Genomic DNA, 23085 nt, shown 5'->3' with positions numbered 1-23085 from the left:
CGTGTAGTTCGTTTTGCTAGAGCTTTTCCAATGTCAAGTATCTCTTCCTTAGACCATGAGATCGTGTAACTCCCGGATACCGTAGGAGTGCTTTGGGTGTACCAAATGTCACAACATAACTGGGTGACTATAAAGGTGCACTACAGGTATCTCCGAAAGTGTCTGTTGGGTTAACACAGATCGAGACTGGGATTTTTCACTCCGTATGACGGAGAGGTATCACTGGGCCCACTCGGTAGTGCATCATCATAATGAGCTCAAGGTGACCAAGTGTCTGGTCACGGGATCATGCATTACGGTACGAGTAAAGTGACTTGCCGGTAACGGGACTGAACGAGGTATTGGGATACTGACGATCGAGTCTCGGGCAAGTAACATACCGTCTGACAAAGGGAATTGCATACGGGGTTGCTTGAATCCTCGACATCGTGGTTCATCCGATGACATCATCGAGGAGCATGTGGGAGCCAACATGGGTATCCAGATCCCACTGTTGGTTATTGACCGGAGAGCCATCTCGGTGATGTCTGCGTGTCTCCGAACCCGTAGGGTCTACACACTTAAGGTTCGGTGATGCTAGGGTTATTAGGAAGACTTGTATGTGATTACCGAATGTTGTTTGAAGTCCTGGATGAGATCCCGGACGTCACGAGGAGTTCCGGAATGGTCCGGAGGTGAAGATTTATATATGGGAAGTTGTCATACGGACACCGGAAAGTTTCGGGGGCATATCGGTATTGTGCTGGGGCCACCGGAGGGGTTCCGGGGGTCCACCGGGAGGGGCCACCCCTCTCGGAGGGCCACATGGGCCACAAGGGGCAGGGAACCAGCCCCTGGAGGTCTGGGCGCGCCCCCCCTTGGGCCCATGCGCCTTGGGTTGGGGGGGGGGAACCCTAGTGGGGGCGCCCCCCTTGCTTGGGGGGGCAAGCCACCCTCCCTGGCCGCCGCCCCCCCTCTAGATCTCATCTAGAGGGGGCCGGCCCCCTTCCCCCTTCCCCTATAAATAGAGGGGTGAGGGGAGGGCTGAATACCTAATCCAAGGCGCAGCCCCTCCCCTCCCCAACACCTCTCCTCCTCCGTTGAGCGCTTGGCAAAGCCATGTCGGAGTACTGCCTCTCCACCATCATCACGCCGTCGTGCTGCTGCTGGAGCCTTCTTCCTCAACCTCTCCTTCCCCCTTGCTGGATCAAGAAGGAGGAGACGTCGTCCGTACCGTACATGTGTTGAACGCGGAGGTGTTGTTCGTTCAGCACTTGGTCATCGGTGATTTGAATCACGGCGAGTACGACTCCATCATCACCGTTCCCTTGAACGCTTCCGCACGCAATCTACAAGTGGTATGTAGATGCAATCTCTCTCCCATGACTCGTTTCTTAGATGAACTCATAGATGGATCTTGGTGAAACCATAGGAAAATTTTTAATTATCTGCAACGTTCCCCAACAGTGGCATCATGAGCTAGGTCTATGCGTAGTTCTCTATTGCACGAGTAGAACACAATTTTGTTATGGGCGTAGATCTTGTCAACTTGCTTGCCGCTACTAGTATTTTCTTGCTTCAGCGGTATTGTGGGATGAAGCGGCCTGGACCGACCTTACACGTACGCTTACGTGAGACAGGTTCCACCGACTGACATGCACTAGTTGCATAAGGTGGCTAGTGGGTGTCTGTCTCTCCTACTTTAGTTGGAGCGGATTCGATGAAAAGGGTCCTTATGAAGGGTAGAGAGAAGTTGACAAAATCACGTTGTGGTTATTCGTAGTTAAGAAAACGTTCTTGCTAGAACCCAATTGCAGCCACATAAAAGATGCAACAACAATTAGAGGACGTCTAACTTGTTTTTGCAGCAATTGACATGTGATGTGATATGGCCAGAAGTTGTGATGAATGATGAATGATATATTGGGATGTATGAGATCATGTTCTTGTAATAGGAATCACGACTTGCATGTCGATGAGTATGACAACCGGTAGGATCCATAGGAGTTGTCTTTATTTTTTGTATGACCTGCGTGTCATTGAAGAACGCCATGTAAATTACTTTACTTTATTGCTAAACGCGTTAGCCATAGAAGTAGAAGTAGTCGTTGGCGTGACAACTTCATGAAGACACGATGATGGAGATCATGATGATGGAGATCATGGTGTCATGTCGGTGATGAAGATGATCATGGAGCCCCAAAGATGGAGATCGAAGGAGCTATATGATATTGGCCATATCATGTCACTACTTTATATAATTACATGTGATGTTTATTATGTTTATGCATCTTGTTTACTTAGAACGGCGGTAGTAAATAATATGATCCCTTATAATAATTTCAAGAAGGTGTTCCCCCTAACTGTGCACCGTTGCTAAATTCGTCGTTTCAAAGCACCACATGATGATCGGGTGTGATAGATCCTTACGTTCACATGCAACGGGTGTAAGACAGATTTACACATGCAGAACACTTAGGGTTAACTTGACGAGCCTAGCATGTACAGACATGGCCTCGGAACACAGAGACCGAAAGGTCGAACATGAGTCGTATAGAACATACGATCAACATGGAGATGTTCACCGATGATGACTAGTCCGTCTCACGTGATGATCGGACACGGCCTAGTCGACTCGGATCGTGTAACACTTAGATGACTAGAGGGATGTCTAATCTAAGTGGGAGTTCATTAAATAATTTGATTAGATGAACTTAATTATCATGAACTTAGTCTAAAACTTTTGCAAAAATATGTCTTGTAGATCAAATGGCCAACGCTCATGTCAACATGAACTTCAACGCGTTCCTAGAGAAAACCAAGCTGAAAGATGATGGCAGCAACTATTCGGACTGGGTCCAGAACCTGAGGATCATCCTCATAGCAGCCAAGAAAGATTATGTCCTAGATGCACCGCTAGGTGAAGCACCCATCCCAGAGAACCAAGACGTTATGAACACTTGGCAATCACGTGCTGATGATTACTCCCTCGTTCAGTGTGGCATTCTTTACAGCTTAGAACCGGGGCTCCAAAAGCGTTTTGAGAAGCACGGAGCATATGAGATGTTCGAGGAGCTGAAAATGGTTTTCCAAGCTCATGCCCGGGTCGAGAGATATGAAGTCTCCGACAAGTTCTATAGTTGTAAGATGGAGGAAAATAGTTCTGTCAGTGAGCACATACTCAAAATGTCTGGTTGCACAACCGCCTGTCCCAGTTGGAGATCAACCTCCCAGAAGAGCCGGTCATTGACAGAATCCTTCAGTCGCTCCCACCGAGCTACAAGAGCTTTGTGTTGAACTACAATATGCAGGGGATGGTGAAGACCATTCCTGAAGTATTCTCAATGTTGAAGTCAGCAGAGGTTGAAATCAAGAAAGAACATCAACTGTTGATGGTCAATAAGACCACTAACTTCAAGAAGGGCAAGGGTAAGAAGAACTTCAAGAAGGACGGCAAAGATGTTGCCGCGCCCGGTAAGCCAGTTGCCGGGAAGAAGTCAAAGAATGGACCCAAGCCTAAGATTGACTGCTTTTATTGCAAGGGGAAGGGTCACTGGAAGCAGAACTACCCCAAATACTTAGCGGACAAGAAGGCCGGCAACACTAAAGGTATATTTGATATACATGTAATTGATGTGTACCTTACCAGTACTCGTAGTAACTCCTAGGTATTTGATACCGGTGCCATTGCTCACATTTGTAACTCACAGCAGGAGCTGCGGAATAAGCGGAGACTGGCGAAGGACGAGGTGACGATGCGTGTCGGGAATGGTTCCAAGGTCGATGTGATCGCCGTCGGCACGCTACCTCTACATTTACCTACGAGATTAGTTTTAAACCTCAATAATTGTTATTTAGTGCCAAGTTTGAGCATGAACATTGTATCTGGATCTCGTTTGATACGAGATGGCTACTCATTTAAATCCGAGAATAATGGTTGTTCTATTTATATGAGAGATATGTTTTATGGTCATGCCCCAATGGTAAATGGTTTATTTTTAATGAATCTCGAACGTAATGTTACACATATTCATAGCGTGAATACCAAAAGATGTAAAGTTGATAACGATAGTCCCACATACTTGTGGCACTGCCGCCTTGGTCACATTGGTGTCAAGCACATGAAGAAGCTCCATGCTGATGCACTTTTAGAGTCTCTCGATTATGAATCATTTGACACATGCGAACCATGCCTCATGGGTAAAATGACCAAGACTCCATTCTCCGGAACAATGGAGCGAGCAACCAACTTGTTGGAAATCATACATACCGATGTGTGCGGTCCAATGAGCGTTGAGGCTCGCGGAGGATATCGTTATGTTCTCAGTCTCACTGATGACTTGAGTAGATATGGGTATGTCTACTTGATGAAACACAAGTCAGAGACCTTTGAAAAGTTCAAGGAATTTCAGAATGAAGTAGAGAATCAACGTGACCGAAAGATAAAATTCTTACGATCGGATCGTGGAGGAGAATATTTAAGTCACAAATTTGGTACACACTTAAGAAAATGTGGAATCGTTTCACAACTCACGCCGCCTGGAACACCTCAGCGTAACGGTGTGTCCGAACATCGTAATCGCACTCTATTGGATATGGTGCGATCTATGATGTCTCTTACCGATTTACCGCTATCATTTTGGGGATACGCTCTAGAGACAGCTACATTCACTTTAAATAGGGCACCATCTAAATCCGTTGAGACGACACCGTATGAATTATGGTTTGGGAAGAAACCTAAGCTGTCGTTTCTAAAAGTTTGGGGATGCGATGCTTATGTCAAGACACTTCAACCTGAAAAGCTCAAACCCAAGTTGGAAAAATGCGTCTTCATAGGATACCCTAAGGAAACCATTGGGTATACCTTCTACTTAAGATCTGAGGGCAAGATCTTTGTTGCCAAGAATGGATCCTTTCTGGAAAAAGAGTTTCTCTGGAAAGGAGTAAGTGGGTGGAAAGTAGAACTCGATGAAGTACTACCTCTTGAACCGGAAAGTAGTGCAGCTCAGGAAAACGTTCCTGTGGTGCGTACACCAACTGGAGAGGAAATTAATGATGATGATCAAGGTACTTCTGATCAAGTTGCTACTGAACTTCGTAGGTCCACAAGGACACGTTCCACACCATAGTGGTATGGCAACCCTGTCCTGGAAATCATGTTGTTAGACGACAGTGAACCTTCGAACTATGAAGAAGCGATGGCGGGCCCAGATTCCAACAAATGGCTAGAAGCCATGAAATCCGAGATAGAATCCATGTATGAAAACAAAGTATGGACTTTGACTGACTTGCCCGATGATCGGCGAGCGATAGAAAACAAATGGATCTTTAAGAAGAAGACGGACGCGGATGGTAATGTCACCATCTATAAAGCTCGACTTGTCGCTAAGGGTTATCGGCAAGTTCAAGGGATTGACTACGATGAGACTTTCTCTCCCGTAGTGAAGCTTAAGTCTGTCCGAATCATGTTAGCAATTGCCGCATACTATGATTATGAGATATGGCAGATGGACGTCAAAACGGTATTCCTTAACGGGCATCTTAAGGAAGAACTGTATATGATGCAGCCAGAGGGTTTTGTCGATCCTAAGAATGCTAACAAAGTGTGCAAGCTCTAGCGATCCATTTATGGGCTGGTGCAAGCATCTCGGAGTTGGAACATTTGTTTTGATGAGATGATCAAAGTGTTTGGGTTTATGCAGACTTATGGAGAAGCCTGCGTTTACAAGAAAGTGAGTGGGAGCTCTGTAGCATTTCTCATATTATATGTAGATGACATACTTTTGATGGGAAATGATATAGAATTCTTGGACAGCATAAAAGCCTACTTGAATAAGTGTTTTTCAATGAAGGACCTTGGAGAAGCTGCATATATATTAGGCATCAAGATCTATAGGGATAGATCGAGACGCCTCATAGGTCTTTCACAAAGCACATACCTTGATAAGATTTTGAAGAAGTTCAAAATGGATCAGTCCAAGAAAGGGTTCTTGCCTGTACTGCAAGGTGTGAGATTGAGCTCGGCTCAATGCCCGACCATGGCAAAAGATAAAGAAGAGATGAGCGTCATCCCCTATGCCTCAGCCATATGATCTATTATGTATGCCATGCTGTGTACCAGTCCTGATGTAAACCTTACCGTAAGTTTGGTAGGAAGGTACCAAAGTAATCCCGGCAAGGAACACTGGACAGCGGTCAAGAATATCCTGAAGTACCTGAAAAGGACAAAGGACATGTTTCTCATTTATGGAGGTGACGAAGAGCTCGTCGTAAAGGGTTACGTTGACGCTAGCTTCGACACAGATCTGGATGACTCTAAGTCACAAACCGGATACATGTATATGTTGAATGGTGGAGCAGTAAGCTGGTGCAGCTGCAAGCAGAGCGTCGTGGCGGGATCTACATGTGAAGCGGAGTACATGGCAGCCTCGGAGGCAGCGCATGAAGCAATTTGGGTGAAGGAGTTCATCACTGACCTAGGAGTCATACCCAATGCCTCGGGGCCGATCAAACTCTTCTTTGACAACGCTGGAGCTATTGCCCTTGCCAAGGAGCCCAGGTTTCACAAGAAGACCAGGCACATCAAGCGTCGCTTCAACTCGATCCGTGAAAATGTTCAAGATGGAGACATAGATATTTGCAAAGTACATACGGATCTAAATGTCGCAGATCCGTTGACTAAACCTCTCTCGCGAGCAAAACATGATCAACACCAGAACTCTATGGGTGTTCGATTCATCAGAATGTAACTAGATTATTGACTCTAGTGCAAGTGGGAGACTGTTGGAAATATGCCCTAGAGGCAATAATAAAAGCATTATTATTATATTTCCTTGTTCATGATAATTGTCTTTTATTCATGCTATAATTGTATTATCCGGAAATCGTAATACACGTGTGAATACATAGACCACAATACGTCCCTAGTAAGCCTCTAGTTGACTAGCTCGTTGGTCAACAGATAGTCATGGTTTCCTGACTATGGACATTAGATGTCGTTGACAACGGGATCACATCATTACGAGAATGATGTGATGGACAAGACCCATTCCTAAGCATAGCACAAGATCGTGTAGTTCGTTTTGCTAGAGCTTTTCCAATGTCAAGTATGTCTTCCTTAGACCATGAGATTGTGTAACTCCCGGATACCGTAGGAGTGCTTTGGGTGTACCAAATGTCACAACGTAACTGGGTGACTATAAAGGTGCACTACAGGTATCTCCAAAAGTGTCTGTTGGGTTGACACGGATCGAGACTTGGATTTGTCACTCCGTATGACGGAGAGGTATCACTGGGCCCACTCGGTAGTGTATCATCATAATGAGCTCAAGGTTACCAAGTGTCTGGTCATGAGATCATGCATGACGGTACGAGTAAAGTGACTTGCCGGTAACGAGACTGAACGAGGTATTGGGATACCAACAATCGAGTCTCGGGCAAGTAACATACCGTCTGACAAAGGGAATTGCATACGGGGTTGCTTGAATCCTCGACATCGTGGTTCATCCGATGACATCATCGAGGAGCATGTGGGAGCCAACATGGGTATCCAGATCCCGCTGTTGGTTATTGACCGGAGAGCCGTCTCGGTTATGTCTGCGTGTCTCCCGAACCCGTAGGGTCTACACACTTAAGGTTCAGTGACGCTAGGGTTATTAGGAAGACTTGTATGTGATTAACGAATGTTGTTCGGAGTCCCGGATGAGATCTCGGATGTCACGAGGAGTTCCGGAATGGTCCGGAGGTGAAGATTTATATATGGGAAGTTGTCATACGGACACCGGAAAGTTTCGGGGGCATATCAGTATTGTACCTGGGCCACCGGAGGGGTTCCGGGGTCCACTGGGAGGGGCCACCCCTCTCGGAGGGCCACATGGGCCACAAGGGGCAGGGAACCAGGCCCTGGAGGGCTGGGCGTGCCCCCCCCCCCTTGGGCCCGTGCACCTAGGGTTGGGGGGGAACCCTAGTGGGGGCGCCCCCCTTGCTTGGGGGGCAAGCCCCCCTCCCTGGCCGCTGCCCCCCACCTCTAGATCTTATCTAGAGGGGGCTGGCCCCCTTCCCCCTTCCCCTATAAATAGAGGGGCGAGGGGAGGGCTGAACACCTGATCCAAGGCGTAGCCCCTCCCCTCCCCAACACCTCTCCTCCTCCGTTGAGCGCTTGGCGAAGCCCTGTCGGAGTACTGCCTCTCCACCATCATCACGCCGTCGTGCTACTACTGGAGCCTTCTTCCTCAACCTCTCCTTCCCCCTTGCTAGATCAAGAAGGAGGAGACGTCGTCCGTACCGTACGTGTGTTGAACACGGAGGTGTTGTCCGTTCAGCACTTGGTCATCGGTGATTTGAATCATGGCGAGTACGACTCCATCATCACCGTTCCCTTGAACGCTTCCGCACGCGATCTACAAGTGGTATGTAGATGCAATCTCTCTCCCATGACTCGTTGCTTAGATGAACTCATAGATGGATCTTGGTGAAACCGTAGGAAAATTTTTAATTTTCTGCAACGTTCCCCAATAGAACATTGGAGTAAGAACAAGCATGGAGATGATGGCATGCGCAAGGGAAACAAGAACGGAGGTACAAGTGATGATTTCAGGACTTTGAAGACACCATAATGAGTGCATGAAGCCTTCTACGAAATTTACAAGATGCCACTTCATAAATTTCATCCAGAGGCTATTCTAGGTGCTGCGTCACCTTATTATTGGGCTAGGCCCATGTAATTTCGATATACATAAGTATAGGCTATTTTTAGAGTCCGTATGCGTGGGGAAATAAGAGATAGGGTTGGTTTCAGCCTTCCCCAAGGGCCACAAAATTCCCCCCTCTTCCTCCATATATACAGCCCTTAGGGCACCGTTTAGACTTTTGGTTTTGTTTAGATTAAAAGTTCGCCATAGTTGCAACTTCACGTACTTCGTTTGTGTTCAACGACCGGACCAAGACGTCACAGAACCCCATCTTGATTAATAAAGCTTTCATCTTATATTCGCAATATCTAGATGGCAATCTCAGTTTCTTGCTTGTTCTTCATTTGCTCACACGAAATAGACCCTCGTGGTCAGGTTGATAGTGCTTTGGCATGGTCAATAACCTCTTAGAGTTGGTTTAGCGATTGTTAAGGCGCGACGTCCTCGCACATACATAGTCGGATTGTCAAAGTCTACTCTTCTAAAATGATAATCACCATCTCATCAAAAGACGGGACACCTTTGCCTCTACCACCGAGGAGGTGGTAGGCTTCAGGGAGCACGGGATCTTCATGAAGCATGCCAGTACAACCCCCTTCTCGAAATCCTGGAGGCGCGAGCGGTATGGAGCTCTGGGTGGGGGCACGCCGAGATGACTGACGCCACACTAGAGCCGGTCATGGCAAGGACGCGGGTGCTTCAAGTCGGTGGGCTCAAGCGCAATGCCTAGTATGGACTCACTCAGGCCTGGGGTCCCCATGAGGCTGAGCGCCGACCACCTCGCCCCGAAGGTGGTGGAGGTGTGCTGGCGAGCATTCTCCTTGCCGCGAGGATGCAGTTTTGGCCGCCAGAGGCGGCTCCAATCTACTGCTTCAAAAACTGAGAGGAGGCGTAGGCAAGCATGCCGCGGTTTGATCAGTGGGGGCTAGTGCTCGCGGGTCATGTGGGGCCCCGCGACAATCTGATCCAGCTGTTGCCGATTTCTGGAGGCGACGACGATGTTAGGGTAGCCGCCACAGCTAACACTAGGATTGAGGTGACGGCACCCCCGCCAACTCACCGCCAGCTGATGGTAGGGGCCTACAACAGTGGTGGAAGCGACATTGGGGGCCCCCCAGCCGAACCCCTGCGGTCAGTGCCCTTGGGTGGGAGGCTGGCGGCAGCTGAACATGGCAGTCAAGCTGGGCCGTCACCAAGTCAACACATCCAGGAGGGAAAGCGAGGAGGTCGTTTGGATGACCTGGGAGCTCCTCGACGGGACAATCCGGGACATGGGAGAGGCCGCCCGGTGCCTCGAGGAGGCGGTGTTAGCGGAGGAGGCCTTCGTGGAGCGCACCATGACTCGTGAGGCCTGAATCATCTCCCGGGAGGGGGTGGTCTCTCGGCGCGAGAGCTGGGCGGCGGTCCTTGAGCTGGACATGGAGGTCCGGGAGCATGAACTCCTGTGGACCTCCATTGAGCAGGAGAGGGAGAAAAAGCACCTGGAGAACCTAGATCGCGCCATGGTGGCCAGAAAGGCCTCCTACAAAGAACGCCTCGCGAAAGCCAACACCATGCTCGAAGAGAAGGCTACAAAGTACAAAGCAAAGATCGACAAGCAGGCAGAGGATGAGGTCACACGAAAGACCTAGGCCCTTGCCGACACCTACTCCAGAAACATGCAGAAGCAGGGAGGAACCTACGTCGCCCCCATCTAATGATGCCTTCTTGGACTCGGCCTGCTCCTCGAAGTGTAGGGGCTCCTTCTTCATGGCGCCTCCTCGGCAAGCCCAGGCGCGTCCTTATCGGCCGGGTACATGGTGGAGGCAGCCTTGTAGGCATGCTCAAGGGTGTGTATCGTGTCTTTCTCGTCACAGTGGACGGTGAGGGTACTGTTGCAGCCAGGCATCTTGACGAGGCCATATGCATGGTGGGTCACATCCATGAACTTGGAGAGCGTCGGGTAGCCCAAGGTGGCATTGTAGGGCAGGCTGATGTGTGCCATATCAAAGACAATGAACTCCATATAGTAGTTCTTGCATGTGCCGAAGGTGATGGGAAGGTGCCCCTGCCCCAGGGGAAGAGTGGAGCCGTCGATGACGCCCGAGAAGGGCCTGGTGGGCATCAGGTGCTTGTAAGGCACTTGAAGCGTCTCAAAGGTCTCCACGGAGAGTATGTTGAGGCCTGCGCCGCCGTCGATGGATATCTTGGTGATGGCCACATTGCTGATGGTAGAAGTACACACCAGGGGGACGGCACCCACGGCCATCATGGACTTGGGGTGGTCGTTGGTGTCAAAGGCGATGGGGAACTCAGACCACTTGAGGTGGCTGGCAGACTCGGGCGCCGGGGGGGCCACGTCCACCTCACGAGAGAACTGCTTGAAGTGGTGGTTTGATGGAGGGGCTTGAGCCCTGCCAAGGATGTAGGCCAATCCACAGGGCTCTTGGTAGCGCCCCAGCATTCTCGATGGGAGGGGGGTCATTGGCACGTGGCGGGGCAATATTGGCCTGAGGGTCGTCCCGCAACAGCTAGTTCTGCTAGCCCTGAGAGTTGTTGTCGCCAGTGCCATTATTGTTGTTGTCACCCTAGTGGCCACCTTCGTTGCCGCCACCATGAACCTTGTGGCTTCCGCAGTGCTCGGTGTGGCCCTCGCGAAGTAGCTTGAGCTTATGGAAATCTTTAGTGTTGTGGGAGTTCACGTTGTGGCAGGTGCCAAAAAGACGGTCATCCTTCTTGGCTTTACCGTGGCCGCGCTTGTAGTCCGACTCCGCGGCGAGCACGGTAGGGCCCTTGCATTTGGTGTCCTTGCCCTTGGACTTCGCCACGCCAGGATCAGCGTCAGGGTCATTGTGGAGGAAAAGGCGTCCCTCCTCATTCTTGGCGCAGCGATCGGCGAGGATGAATAACTATGCTATAGAGTCGAGCTCGTCCCTGATGGAGAGCTTCTCGCACGTCTTCACATTCATGACGCCATTGGTGAAGGCGGAGACAATCGCGGCGCCGGAAGCCTTCGGGATCATATTGCGCACCTCGCAAAAGCACCGGATAAACTTGCGAAGGGGCTCGCCGGGGTGCTGGCGCATGGCCTGGATGTTGTTGAGCATGATGGGACAGTCGCTCATGCCCGTGAAGTTCGCGATGAGCTGTTTGCACAAGTCCTCCCATGAAGAGATGGATGCCTCGGCGAGGTTCATGAGCCACGTGCACGCAGTGTCCTTGAGGGCCATGGGAAACTAGTTCGCCCTAACCCGGTAGTCCCCCTTCTTGGCCTGGATGCTGATGGTGTAGAGAAGGAGGAACTCTGTTGGGTTGGAGTTGTTGTCGTGGCGGGGAGGGAGCTCTGGCTTGAACCTGTCGGGCCACACCATGCGGCGTAGCCCGGGGGCGAGGGCCAGGTAGCCCCCAGTAGTGATGATGCCTCCTTTGAGGGCTGCGCGGTTCTGGCGCCTAGTCATGTCAACATCAAGGAGGACGTGGTCCTGCTGGGTGCACCTTCTCGAGGATCACGTGCACGTCCGTGGGTGCGCGGCGGACGATTTGGCAGCTGTAGTCATCGCCGACCTACGCGGACGACACGCGGGACGGTTCTGGAGCACGTGCCACAGGGCGCCATTCGGCCATGTTGCATGCCGTAGGAGGAGGAGCGTCACACCCAACTAGTTGGCGCGTGATGACAGAGAAGGCAGGGAGCAGAAGGGCGTTTGGCCATCACGCGCGGCGTCAACAAGCTCGGTGATGCGCCCGAGCTAGGCGTCATAGCTGTCCTCGGTGGGACGATAGCGCAACAGCTCCTGTACCATGAGCAGCGCGGCATGCGGAGCGGGAGGGTCACGACGCGCAAGCGAGGAGGCGGTGGAGGAGGGGGCCACCCTCTCCCTAACGGGCTCGGTGGCGGCACGAGGGCGCCACCCAGGGGCACCTCATGCGGCGGGCACCACATGGACCTTGGTGGCAGATCGGCGTGCAACGCGTTCCTGGCGAGCCGTGACGTCGTCCATGTCGATGTTGACGTCAAGGTCGAAAGCGAGAAGACAGAAAGTCCCCCTATCTAGCATGCCAAATATTGGACTCTAGGATCTACGTCCAAGAAACTCTCCAAGAACTAAGGTTCGGACTATGGGGGCTTTGCTTGGCGGCCTATGACCCGACGACAACTACAACGAGATAGCGACGAGCAAACTCACTCACACCGGACACGACGGGGACGCGTGAGCTACCCAGGTTCGGGCCACCGTGCGGTGTAATACCCTACTCCTACCTGTGTTGGATTGCTTTGTAATGGAGATATTGGGGCTCAAGGTACACGAGGTGTGGGGGAGAAAGGATCGATCCCCTTACATGGAAGTGGCCCTGCCCCCTTTGTAATGCCTTGGTCCTCTTCCCCGAAAATATGAGCGGGAAAGGGTGGCCACAGGGCGACAATTCAAAGGGGGACAAGCGCCCAGGCTTATCCTGACTAAAGGCGGTCTCCGCCTACTAAAGTAGTCATCCTGACGCGCTAGTGGGCTCGATGATGACCTCTGCCCTGGCGCACCAATCCGTCCTAATCTCCTTACACCAAAGAGGAAAGCTTTGGGACTCTCTTTGGGGGAGGCAGACGCTGCTGCTCCCTTATCACCCGAATAGACACTGGCCTTGGCGACGCCCTGCCGTCCTTATCCTGACAGTGGGATGTCATCCATATGATGGACGTGGAGCCCCGCGGCTGGCGTTGTACGACCTGTTTCGCGAGGCGGCCTCACAAGGGGACCCTTGCGAGGCAACCTAGTGCTGGTGGCCTCGGCATGTCTTGACCTAGCGGCGAGGGTCCTCGGGAGGTTTGCCCCTCACGAGAAGACTCCCTCCGGAGCGGCCGAGGCAGGGCCATCTTTCATGGGCCGGCCCAAGTGTCGTCCTCTGGGCCAGAGGTAGACGGGCCGTGGTACCCCGGTTCCCACTGACCGACATTACCCCTTACCATTAATTGATCAAATTCTTGAAAGGTAGGCGAAGCATACCCATTTTTTTATTTGGATGGATATTCTGGGTTTTCACAAATTGCTGTACACCAAAAGATCAAGAGAAGACAATATTCAGCTGCCCTTTTCGTATGTACTCTTACCGTCGTATGCCTTTTGGCTTATGCAATGCACCAGCTACATTTCAGAGATGCATGAATGCTATTTTTTCTGATATTATAAATATATTATGGAAGTCTTCATGGCTGATTTTTCAGTCTATGGAACTTCTTTTGATGATTTTCTTCACAATCTTGATAAAGTCTTGCAGAGATGTGAGGACACCAACCTCATATTGAATTGGGAGTAATGCCAATTCATGTTGATAAAGCGAAGATAGATACCATAGAAAAACTCCCTTATCCTCATGATATTAAAGGGATAAGGAGTTTTCTGGGTCACGCGGGTTTCTATAGACGCTTTATTAAGAATTTTTTTAGTATTTCTAAACCCTTGACTAACCTTTTGCAGAAATACATTCCCTTCACTTTCATGAATGAGTGTAAAAATGCCTTTGAAAAACTGAAGCATGCTCTACTCAACTCCCCTATCATTACAGCCCCGGACTGGGACAAGCCTTTTGAGGTCATATGTTAAACGGACAATAATGCGGTAAGTGCGGTTTTGTGCCGACAAGTAGGTGAAAAGTTTAACGTTACTTACTTTGCAAGCCGCACCCTTACTAATGCCCACAGAAATTATGCTAAGAATGATAGAGAACTCTATGCAGTGATCTTTGCTTGTGAAAAGTTTAGACCTTATATCAGTGATACAAAAGTTACATTTTATACAAACCGTCAAGCAATAAAAGAGGTGCTGGATGTTCAAGAAACTAAGCCTCACTAGATGAGGTCATCTCTTCTCTTGCAGTTGATAGTGAAATTTTAGACCACAAAAAGATAGGAGGAATGTTGACAAACATCTCCATGGTAAGGGAGGAGCATCAATACAACCCAGCAAGTATATGTATCCCCTATGGAATAGTTGTGGCTTTGGACAGAGCTACAACTCATACTTTTGGAGATACAGGACCGCCATTCATCGATTTGGAGGAACTATTGCAAAACTAAGGTTAAGGAAGGAGAATGATTTATTTTACTATAACAATTCTTTGTACCCTAGTAAATTGTAGAAGATACCTCTTCCTCAACCCCTAAGGACAAAGACAGCTGGGACGAAGATCTTGATGAAACACAAGGAGTGGAAAGTACTAGGGAACACATGAAAGATCTTCCCTCTTCCTTGAGTTTTCATCAAATCTGTCTTTGTTATATTTTTCTGTATAAAATTTTATGTTTTAGGTAGTCAAACGTGTGCAAAAACGTCCACCTCTGGTCGTTTGAAGCACCATCTTTGATTTGTTTGTTTAAGTGCACAGGCAAAATGAATAATCGACCGCCCAATCGATCTGATGTGATCACCTAGAAGGCCATCATTCACTTTGTTTTCTGGAGCGAAACTGAGTCTTGCAGGAGAAGGGGACCAAACGGACGCTCGAATGATTGGACGTGCCCATTTTTAAAGTCGTCATACACTTTGTCCACAAAGAGCTTGAGGGGAAAATGTCAAACGACCACCCAAAGGGTGAGTTGTGGACGTTTGGAAGGTTGCCGATCAAGATTTCTTTCCGAGTTCCAATAGAATTTTGTCTGATCTTATTTCATTTGTTTCCTATCCTTTTTAACTGCCTTATCTCATCAAAACATGCGTCATTAGCATCTTATATATAGAAGTATTGCTCCCTCCTCTATCAAAGCTTGCAAACCAATCTAGGCAAAGCCTCCTTGAGTTTTGAAGTGCAGGTAGCCATGGCTCGTTCGTGGGATGAGAAGAAAACCTCTTCACAAGAAGAAGAGGACTTGGAGAAGGAAGGCTACTCTCCATCAAGTATAAGGGAGAGGCTTCATCGTTGCCACAATTGGACCTCTTCCAAAGAGGGTCCGGAGGAACCTCCTTTTCAGGAGGATAAAGAGGAAGGTGAAGAGAAGGGAAACAAACCGGCGGCCATCCCCATCAACGCTATTAAGGTCATCATCAGTAAGGACAAGCTTGATTTTGTCAAGGACACTCCCACTGTCATGGGGAAGTGCGGTTTCAGTAACTGCACTATCCATGATCCTTTGGATGAGTCCAGCAAGATTGATCCTAGGTCGCATGGGATGCACACCATTGGCGCCCGCATGAAAGTTGGGTCTCCTAGGAAAAGGCGTTATATCGCCCCGGTTCAACTGACTCCACCTAAGGTACAAGTAAATAATTCAGTAGTTGAGACTAAAGCTATTACTATTAAGATCAGGGAGATGGAGGTTGCCTTGGCTGTCAAGACACGTGAGGCTCTTGACACAAGCTTAAGGGTCATTGCCAACTAGGATGCAACTCTTTGCATGTACCATTCTTGCACGGATTTGGACGTTGCCAACAAGCTCCTGATTGATGCCCTAACCGGTGTCACTGCTTCGACTCCAGAAGAGAACACCGGTACCAATAAAAAAAGATATTAAATTAATCCAACCGACTTAGCATGTTAAGCTTGGGGGGATTTTGAAGCCCTTTTTTGTTTCCTTTCTCATTTTTTTAGTTGAACTTTGTTTGAAGGAGTCCATGTAGTTCGAGTAATAAAAGTACTATAAGACCCTTTTTGGTATGGAGGTAAGAGTCTTATCTGTTGAGGCATGGATGGTATGATGAATAGTCCATAATGATCTAAATGAATTTGCTAGTATGCTTATACATCTTTGTGTGCTTCACATATTTGCTTCTAGATGATGATTATAAGTCTTCCACATCTTTAGTATCAATCAGGAATGAGAAGTTAACAACTTGATGTGATGCATTGGAACTGAGTTCAGTTTATTTGGTGATTACTTGGAGAGGTTTCTTAATACCGGTGAACAAAGTATGAAACATGGACAAGTCCTTGTACATAGGATCAAAACATTAATGATTCAAGAAAACTTATTTTATTCCCAATGAATTAACTTGGATGGTTAAGCATACCCTTCATATCACATCTCAAAAAGAGAGAAAACCTCAAGTGATATGGGGAAGGCTTAGCAATTCATGGAATAAAAAGTGTGGAATGAAAAGCAAGAAAATGTAAAATGTACCGCGCTAAAGCTTGTCCAAATAATAGAGGAGAATAAAATATCACTTAAAGTTAGAAGGAGTCTCATTAACGATTGATAATAAGCTGTGGAAGCCTTCATGCTCATTTAATGGAAATTCGGATGTGATGGTGCACGGTGTAATTAATCATATTATGAAAATTCTGAGATTTTATTTTGGACACATTCATTTAGTTCATCCACAGCTCATAACAAACATGACCTTTTCATTACAGGCTGCGGTATTTGCTCAGGGATGAGAAAAACTCTCATCTTGGGGGAGTTGATGAGTCCAAATTATGAGACCTTTTTCACCATTATTTTTCTGCCTACTAGGTAGGCTTCGTGGAATTTTACCGCACTCACGCACTTCTTTTTGTTGATAATCCCCCAGGTTAAGGCTGATGGAGAAATATCCATTTATTGGAGAAAATCCCTAAAATTGGTAGTGGAATCACGTATTAAAGGTGATAAACACTTTCCATAAAAGAATTAAGCAAGAAGGCTAAATAAACCGTCGTTGCCGTGCTTCCAAAGCGAACGATGGTGTTCCATGCGACTGCAAGCGCTCGCATGAGCGATCGTTTGGCGCGCCGCTGCCTATGGGAGATCAGCTATTTTCACCCCATCGAAGCGGACTGTGGATCAGACGTACAGAGACTCCAAAAACTCGTCCAGAAGGCAGAACCCTAGCCACGGGAGCTCATATGGTAGGGGGATCAACAAGGAGAAGCGGGGGATTCCTCTCATCGCGAGGGGAATTGAGTCATCATCATCATCTTCTTCGTCATACCATCTTCATCATCATCCACATCCTTATCATTTGCAACACCAAGAACATTACTGGATCCTTTAGTGTATCGGTTGATCTATTCATCCATGTATTCATTTACCATTACTATGATGATTGTCGTTGAAAGATCGAGGATGTCGCCTAGAGGGGGGGGGGTGAATAGGCGTTTTAAAATAATTATGGTTTAGGCTTGAACAAATGCGGAATAAACATAATGGTTAATTTGTCAAGCACAAAACCTACAACAACTAGGCTCACATATGTGCACCAACAACTTATGCTAAGCAAGGTAAGCAACTATGTGATAGCAAGATATATGACAAAGAACAATATGGCTATCACAAAGTAAAGTGCATACTTAGGGGAGAGGCACGCGGAGAGGACGATGTATCCCGAAGTTCACACCCTTGCAGATGCTAATCTCCGTTTGGAGCTATGTGGAGGCACAATGCTCCCCAAGAAGCCACTAGGGCCACCGTAATCTCCTCATGCCCTCGCACAATGCAAGATGCCGTGAATCCACTAAGGGACCCTTGAGGGCGATCACCGAACCCGTACAAATGGCAACCCTTGGGGGTGGTCACCGAACTCGTACACTTTGGCAACCCTTGGGGGCGGTCACCGGAACCCGTCAAAATGCTCGAGGCGATCTCCACAACCTAATTGGAGACCCCGACGCTTGCCCGGAGCTTTACACCACAATGATTGATCTCTGAACACCACCAACCGTCTAGGGCGCCAAGGCACCCAAGAGGAACAAGCTCTAGGGTGCCCAAACACCCAAGAGTAATAAGCTTCTCAAACTTCACTTCCACATATCACCGTGAAGAAATTAAACCGATGCACCAAATGCAATGGCAAGGGCACACGGAGTGCCCAAGTCTTTCTCTCCCAAATCCCACCAAAGCAACTAATGCTAGGGAGGAAAATGAGAGGAAGAACGAAAGAAGAACACGAAGAACTCCAAGATCTAGATCCAAGGGGTTCCCCTCACTTAGAGGAGAAAGTGATTGGTGGAAACGTGGATCTAGATCTCCTCTCTCTTTTCCCTCAAGAACTAGCAAGAATCATAGGAGGGATTGACAGTTAGCAAGCTCGAAGAATGTCAACAATGGGGGAAGAACACGAGCTCAAAGGATTAGGTCTCAATGGGGAAGAAGACCCCCTTTTATAGGTGGAGAGAAAATCCAACCATTATCCCCTCACTCAGCCCGCACGATGCGGTACTACCGCACGGAGCTGCGGTACTACCGTGGTCGGCTGCGGTACTACCACTGCAGGTTGCGGTACTACCGCATGTGCAGCACTGGCCAGATGAAGGCCTGTTGCACAGGGCAACGAGCGGTAGAACCGCCGGAGCGGTACTACCGCGTGCCCCTATGGTACTACCGTAAGGCAGGCAACACTAGGCGTAGAGAAAGCACGGAAGTAAAAAATTACTTCCGTACCTACTTCCGTTGAGGGAGGACCTGCGCAAAACTCCGGCACGGTACTACCACACACGAAGAGTGGTACTACCGCGTAGGCAGCGGATGTAAAAAATTACATCCGCCCCTACTTCCGCTCATGCTGCTAAGCCTGGCCAGAGCCCATGGTACTACCGCGCCCGCGGCGCGGTACTACCGTGTAGGGCGCGGATGTAAAAAATTACATCCGCCCCTACTACCGCTCGAGCAGCTGCGCCTGGCCTGAGGCCACGGTACTACCGCTCCCACAGAGTGGTACTACTGTGAGCACCTGCAGTACTACCGCAAGGGACTGCGGTACTACTACAAGGGCCTGTGGTACTACCGCTCCGGAGAGCAGTACTACCGCATGCCCCAGATCAGCAACACTAGGAGTCCTTCATTTTGCAGAGAAGACAACAGAGGGAAACAATAAAACCAGAACTGCCATAACTTCTGCAAATGAGCTCCGAATTGAGCAAACTCAAGCTTGTTGGATACAAGACAACGAGTATCATCAAAACAGAGAAGAACCGGCACAACCTCCAACATCGAAAACATCATAGAAGATGCATGTGAACTCCGTTTTGAATGAACTCGAGCTTGTCATGAAAATGACCAAAAGCTCCAAATCTCACAAGGAGAAGAACCAAACAAGAACCAATAAAGATGATGCAAGGATGCAATGGTTTGAGCTCTCTACTAACGATACGATCAAGCTACCAACTTGAGAGCCCCCCTTGATAGCACGGCAAACGATCCTATAACCTGGTCTCCCAACTACCACCACGAGACCGGTAAAATAGAAAACCTATCAAGTGCAAACCTTTGCCTTGCACATGGTCCACTTGAGCTAGATGATGACGATCTTGACTCCCTCAAGTTGGACCACCTTTCTTGATTGCGTTGGCTCGATGAAGACTAGATGATTGCTCCCCGATAGTCCACTATGGGTGAGCGACTCTTCGGCACATCTTCACAAGTCCATTGACACCACAATGGATGGCAAGATTCAAGCTTGATTGCTCCCCCATACTCCATTATGGGTGAGCCACTCTTCGTGTTGCTCCACTTGAACTTGCACACTTCAAACTTGATGACGATCACCACTTGATGTCATCCTCCATGGGTTGTATGGGATCTTCCTCTTGACGCAAGACCATGGAAACATACCTAACCCCATAAAGAACTCTCACGTAGACCATGGGTTAGTACATGAAGCGTAATGGACAATGCTTACCATACCATGGGAACACTTGGTCCCTCTCGGTACAACTTGTGCGCTTTGTGTGTTGATCAACTTGAATCACTCTCTGTACTTAGTCTAGATCAACCTTGAATCTTTCCAACTCTCTTCATTTGGACGATGTCTTGAAGGTAAACATGAATGATCACACAATCTTCTTCTTCAAGACATGCTTGCAATAAGCTCAACACTCACATGACAAATCTTTGGATAATTCCTTAATAGCACCTTGGTCAACTCATAAACTCTTTGAAACCAACACATGGACTTCAAGAAAAGCCTATGGACAAATCCTTCAAATATAACTCAAGACAACCATTAGTCCATAGAGATTGTCATCAATTGCCAAATCCAAACATGGGGGCACCGCATGTTCTTTCAGTCATTCCCATGTGTGAGTAGACCCTTTGTTCCCGGGGAATGGATGAACCCTAGTGTGTAATAGGATGTTTGATATTAGGATTTAATATCCTCTTTGCATGTTTATGTTGATAATATTCTTGATGTTGGGTGAAGTCGACCATCGAATGTATGCCGCTTCTGGACGGAAGGTTATTACTGTTGGCTAACTGTGTGGTCGCGGAGTTGGGTGACGTGATAGGCTCCTTCTCCCTTCGTAGCGGATAGTTGCAACAGGGGGTAGAATGGAGACTACTTTGGCTGCACCCACGGGGACCTCTTTCCCCATAACCACGGTTTGATAAGTGAAGTGGGAAGAACGGTGGTGGTGTATGGGATACAGAGATACCACGAGTATAAACATATCAGTAGAGGCTCCACCCACAAAAAGAAACATGTAAAGTGGCTTAGGAATCCAAAATAGATTTGTGTTTAGGCACCATCATAGATGCACACTAGTGTGGATTCCGGACCCCTGCGAACTCTTTTAATCATTTGTCTCAAGTCTAGTCATTTTACTTGTCATTTATTTCTGCCTATTTATTCACCTTTACACTTGCCACCTTATTATTACTACTGTTCTGGATCGCTTACAATTTATAGGCACACCATTTGCACCTTGCAAAGGGCCAAAGATTGATTCCTGTGCTCCCTGTGTGTTAGTGTGAAAACCGGCAGACCGCGGGGTAGGGGGTCCCTTGCTATGGATCTAAGAAAAATGGTAACAGGGACAAGGAGACAATGTTTACCCAGGTTCGGGCCCTCTTGATGGAGGTAAAACCCTACTTCCTGCTCTTGTTTATATTGATATAGATGTTTCGAATATAGAGTTGATCTATCTCGAGATCGTGATGTGTACTAACTCTAGGTCTAGGTGAATGAGATTGTGTTGATGTCCCCTCTACGGTCTGAACCATATGGCTTACATACACATTAAGTATGGTATCTAGGGTTACAAGGTCGGTATCTCGGCGTGGAGGCGGCATGAGAAGTCTTGGAGTATACGACAAGTCTTCGGGAGATCTAGTCCCGATCATGCCTCGAGCGTACAGCTTTTGGAGTCCACCTTGAGAAGAATGAAGTCCCATCAGCCTAATGCGAGTAGCATGGACCGACTAGGTTAGTACCCCGTAGTCCAGGACACTGTCTGCCGGTGGGAATGACACCTATGGGATCACAAGAATCCCTACTGTGGTCAGCGGGCGCGGGGTTGTGAGAAGAGCAGGTCTAAGAGCCAACACAAAGGTCGTTTACCCACGTTCGGGCCGAGGGGATCGCATAATACCCTAGTCCTACTTTGGTGTGTATATCAGTGTTCTTGAACTAGCTATCGAGCATGACTTGCTCAAAGAGCCGAATCCCCCTCCATTACACCTCGGGCCTCCTTTTATAGTCGAAGAAGGAGCCACAGTGGCACACAGGAGGTGTAAAGGGTGCAATAGTTATGTTTATCCCTTGTCATTATGAGACAAGATGCATTAAATGCGCCCCTGAGGTGCCCCCCTGCTTTATCGCCGCCTCGCCCTAATTCAACGCGTGTCCAGGCCAGCGAGGTGGGCAACACCATGTAGGCTGGCAGGCTACTGAGGTGGCACGGTGGCAGCGTCTTCATGAAGATCTGCATGCCACCATGCAGGTGCTTGCTGAGTTGGCCTCAGGACCGCACATCACCACGCAGGTGCCCGCCTGGTTGGCTGGGCTGGAAGCTGCATGGGAACGGCGGTGGGGTCTTGACGCGTGCGGGCCTGGCCGCGGCCTTGCTGATGTCCTCGGAAAGGGTCTTGCCGGGGGCCCGACAAAGGTCTTGCCGTGGCACTGCGGTCGTCCCCGGCAAGGATGTTGCCGGAGGTCTCGTCTTCTGGTCCTCACCTGATATTGTGTGTTAATGATCTTCACAACGATCTGCATGTCACCATGGAGGTGCCTCCTAAGCCTTTGGTTCCAATGTGGTTGTTGGTGTCGGAAACCTCCGGCTCAAGGGTGGCGCGCTCCGCTGGGGTTAGGCAAGATGCCCCGGGAAGGTCCTTTCCGGGGCCGTGGAGGTCGCCCCGGCAAGGGTCTTGCCGAGGGAGTCCACCTCGCCTGCTTGCTCTTCGTGTTTTTACCTTGGCGTTGCTTGAACGCCCCGTGACTTCGGCTTCCTTCCCTTGCCCTGCTAAGTGTGGCCATGGCCGTGGCTCTGACTGCCCGTGCGTAGGTAAAGGGGTATAGAGTAGAACCCCTACTTCTGTACACTGACAGGAGCCCCCGGGACTTGGGCCACACATTAGTGCGACACGTTGTTGGGCTAGGCCCAGAATGGTGCGCGGGCAGGCGGGGCCAGTTCTTACCGCGGTAATTCTTTGCCCGCTGCGCTTCCCCACGACCCGCGTTGAACGCACGACGTGGAAGGTCGTGCATGACATGGGAGGCATGCATGGGGCATCTGCTGCACGCATGCGTCACGTCGC

The sequence above is a fragment of the Triticum aestivum genome, chromosome 1B, assembly GCF_018294505.1.
Source record: "Triticum aestivum cultivar Chinese Spring chromosome 1B, IWGSC CS RefSeq v2.1, whole genome shotgun sequence".
Lineage (NCBI taxonomy): Eukaryota > Viridiplantae > Streptophyta > Magnoliopsida > Poales > Poaceae > Triticum > Triticum aestivum.
Note: the sequence above shows the minus strand (reverse complement) of the source record.